A 4,398-nucleotide genomic window follows, 5' to 3' on the forward strand; every position below is an offset into this window, starting at 1 on the left:
AAAAAAAAAAAACAAAAAAAACCAAAAACAACCTTTTGTGTTATTTAAGTCTTTCCAAGGCATGCACTGGTACAACACAAACTTCTCCTGTGCAGGTGCAACTAGCCTGGCATCCACACATCATGCAGAATACCTCAGTAATAGCAGCACACTGCACCTGCTCCTGCCACAGTGCTGCTCATTTGTGTATGATATTTGGAACATCTGGAGGAGTATGAATGGTACAGAAAGGAGAATGGAGGGGAAAACAGTGTGAGTACCTAGATGAGAGGAGAGGAGGTCAGCTGAAGTTGTGCAGGGCAAGCCTGAGCATGTCATTGGTGCAAACTCAAGCATCCTTGATGTTCTTTAATAGGAATATCTGGGGGAATCCCATCATGGGGTTTTCATCAGCCTTGAGCTGGTCCACGACCCTGGTGATGATGCAGCTATCTAGCATGGGCTAATGATCCTGCGCCATGATGCTGTGCTAGATTTTCTGGAACAGAAGGCTGAACAATCTCTCCACAATGGTAGCTTTCCCCTGGAATTGCTGTCCTTCCCACCTGAGGCATGATGTAATGTCAATATAAATGGCACCTCTTTGCATTCTGTCATTATTAAAGAACTGGCAGTAATGTTGAATGAACCTGGATCCGGTCTGCCCCCAGATTGGCTTATTTCCCATTCTGGAGCATCACCCTACCTCATTGAGACCTGAGGAGCCTGTGTGATATCGGCAGTGGCAGTGACAACCCAGCATGATCTGCTGCACTGAGAATCTTAAATATTGATTTCACTGTAATTAAAATAACTTCTGACATAAAATTGAAAAGATACCTATTTAAATGAAGCAAGCTTGTAAATAATTAGAGGGATGTATATAAATCGTCATTGCTATTAAAATGTGACACAATTTTTGACTAAGATATGTGTTTAATGGTCCTTCAAATGATTTCCCATATTCAGGGTCTTTTCTAACTTTTTATGATGGTATACCAAGTTTTCAAGTTTAATGTTGTAGTTCCGTAGATTTTTTTCTCCATAAGATTTTATAGTGCCTGGGTTTTTTGTTATTGTTCTTGTTCTTTCTTCAGTTTTTCTTTTGGTTGTTTTCTACTCAGCATGTCCTAAAGAACAAACACAAGAAAGGATATTTTGGAAGATTCAAATCCACGTATACCAGGTATTAAATTAAATATAAACAGACTACTCCATTTTAAAAGTTAAAGGTCGTCAGAAAAAAATACATATAATCTTAAAAGTGAACCTCATTGGCCTATGAAAAAGAATGGGAAAAAATGTACAATATGACAATTAAGTAGAGAAAAGTTGGGTTTTTATTCTTATATTGGACAAGGTAGATTTAAGGGAAGAAAGTATTATTAGGAGAAAATAGGCTTATTTCAATATAATAAGAGGCTAAATCCAAGAGAAAGTCGTAAACATCCTGACCTTATATTTAGATAATAATATAGCCTCATTTTACGAAGCAGAAAGTGACAGAACTAGAAGGAGATGTAGACAAATAATCACAGTGGGTGAATTTAACTCACCTGTCTCTGAAACTAATAGAAAAACAAGGGGAAAAAAACAAAAACAGCAATTCTCACCACCTGAGCAATTCTTCAGATTTTGTCACTTTGGATTCTGCCTTCAAACAAATGTCTTTGATAATTTTTCCAGTTTTTCTAGATTTTCTCAGCAGGATGGTTATGCTGAAATATGCTCTTCTCCATTGCTGGTAGCAGACATTTTCATAAACAGGGTATATTTTTTTTAATGGTGTGCTGGTAGTTTGTGGCTTTTATCCATAGAGCCAATTAATATAAAATTAAGAAAATAAACCATTTATTTTAGAATACATGATCTCCACTAGCAATGGATCTGTTACTATCTGCTACTATCTACTAGTGTTATAGATCTAACCTAGTAAAAAAAAGCATCAAGTAAATAAGGTCTGTTTACAGATTCATGTATGCATAGGTTCCTGTATTAGCACATATTGATGAAACAAAATCATGATGCTAGGACTTAACAAAAATCTGAAGGAATTCAAGGGAGTTGTATGAAAGAAATCATAATCTCTGATCAAGCTGTCCGCAGCATATGAAGATCTGTAGTTTGAATATTGTAATCATTTGTATTATGGAGCTCTTCTGATCAAGATAGACTGGGTAAATCAGACCATCTTTCCTCTGAGTACAACCTGAGAAACTAGAACAGAGAGAGAAGGAGAGAAAGATTGGAAAACTAGCAAGGCAAATAAATATTAGAGTAAAAATCCACAAAAGTGAACTCAGCATTTTAAGTGTCATTCATTTTGAGAAGTCTACAAGTTCCGGGAACTTACTTAGAGACTGGGCATTAAACAAAACTAACTTCCAGTAAGTTCATCAGAATACAGGGAGAACAAAGTTCAGGAGTCACTAATTATTGTCTTTTTGTGGTGGGAGATGGAATGGATGTAAATTCTGTAGGGTTTGGGTGGGACACTGAAGGCTCTGGTTTGGAAGCTATAGTGAAACTGAAATCAACCAATTCTAACCAAGTCCTAAAGCCTGACTTTGAGTTATTGGAGTCTCTGATTACATCAAAGATGTCTGGAAATGGTAGTGCTGTGCTGTTAGTTGCTCAGCCAGACTACAATTAAATTTGAATTATCTCTGTAATTTTCATATACTATTTCTGACACACAAGTAAAAATGACTAGGAAAAGTATGAGAAAAAAATGTGACTAAAAGCCAACTGAAGGGTGCCTTGACTGGCTCAGCTGGTGGAGCGTGCTACTGTTGATCTCAGGGTTGTGAATTTGAGCCCCACGTTGGGTGTAGAGATTACTTAATAATAAAATCTTTTTTAAAAAATAAAGAAAATTTTAAAAAAAGACAACTAGTACAACAGATAAAAATAGATACACCAGATAACTGTATAATAGAGTTACCAGATATAAAATTTAAAATGTCACATATATCAAAAAAAAAAAAAAAAGAATTTAGCAGGGAACTGGAAATGAAAACAACAGGTTTTGTTTAATGTATTTGAAGTTCTTTTATAAGGCACCCAAATATTTAGGTTTGTAGTATGCCTGTTAAATGGATCTTTTAATCAAAATAAAACATTCCTTCTTATTTCTAGTTACACTTCTTTTCTTAAAGTTTATTTTGTCTAGCATCAGTGTACCTATTCCAGCTTTATTGTGCTTACTTTTGTTATATTTTTTTTACCATTATTTTATACCTAACCGTATCTTTAAATATAAGTTGTGTGTCATGTAAATAGCATATAATTGGGACTTAGTTTTTGTTGTTTTTTTGGTAATCTAATCTGACAATCTCCACTTTTAATTGGAATGTTTAGGTCTTTTTACATTTAGTTACTATTAATATAGTTTGCTTTAAAATGTCAACTTTAAGTGCCCTTCATTTTCTATGTCCCGTCTCTTTTTGTTTCTCTATTTTTACTTTTGTGCATACTTCTGTGTTTATTAAACATTTTTTATTATTCATATTAAGTTCCTCTATTGGATTTTTATCCGAGTCAGGTTAAAACATGTCCACATATTCTTTGATACTTTTTTCATTCAATAAATAAAGTTTATGGCTCTTCTAAGGATTCTGGGTCAAACTCAAACTCTTTAATCAACGGAATGCAGTGGTTTTGAGGCGATATAAATTTCTGGGCTGAAATTCCAATCAACTGCCATTACCAACTGCCACCACTGGAGGGCGCCATCTTAGCCCTTCGCTCAGTGTTCTTTCCGCATATTTCATTGGCTCCCAGTTTCTATCACATGTTACTTCCCTTCAGCCAGAAAAACTTCCGGTAGCAACGTGAATTAGATTGTCAAGAGACAAATTGTCTCAGGTTTGTTTATGTGAATGTGTCTTGTTTCATTCTCAGTTTGGAAGGATAATCTTGCTGAATATAGAATTCAATGATGATGGTTTTATTTTTTCTTTCATTCTGGTTGTAGTTCTGCGTTATTGCTTTTGAGAAGGCAGCCATCCTCTCAAAGCCCGCAATGACATCGCCTCACAACAGCAGCTTGGCTTCTAACAAGAGGTTAGTTGCCTTTTAAATCATTGTTTACATGTTGGTAAATGTCCTTATTTCTTTGGCAATGTTGGTAGAAATGCATTTGTTAATTTCATCAGTATTATTTATATTTCATGTATATGTCGAATATGCTGTATGCTAAAACTTCAAAATTTATAGCTGTTTTTCAATCAAAAGTGTTGAATTTATACAAAGTAATTATATAAATGCAGTTATCTGACAGTAACATCACGTAAAGCAAAAGGGGGATAAGCAAGCATAAAAGTAACAAAAGCAAAAACCCCGAAATTTTCTTTATTTCTTATTAAATTATGTTTGAATAAATTAGATGCTAATTAAAATAATTTAGGCATATTTCCG

General features: G+C 34.6%; 1 pseudogene; it reads right to left on the minus strand.

The window, feature by feature from the left end:
• Positions 1-280: 280 nt before the first annotated feature.
• On the minus strand, positions 281-667 carry LOC117800645 (annotated as a pseudogene).
• Positions 668-4,398: the final 3,731 nt, after the last annotated feature.

This window comes from Ailuropoda melanoleuca, unplaced genomic scaffold, assembly GCF_002007445.2.
Source record: "Ailuropoda melanoleuca isolate Jingjing unplaced genomic scaffold, ASM200744v2 unplaced-scaffold73502, whole genome shotgun sequence".
In the NCBI taxonomy this organism is placed as follows: Eukaryota; Metazoa; Chordata; class Mammalia; order Carnivora; family Ursidae; genus Ailuropoda; species Ailuropoda melanoleuca.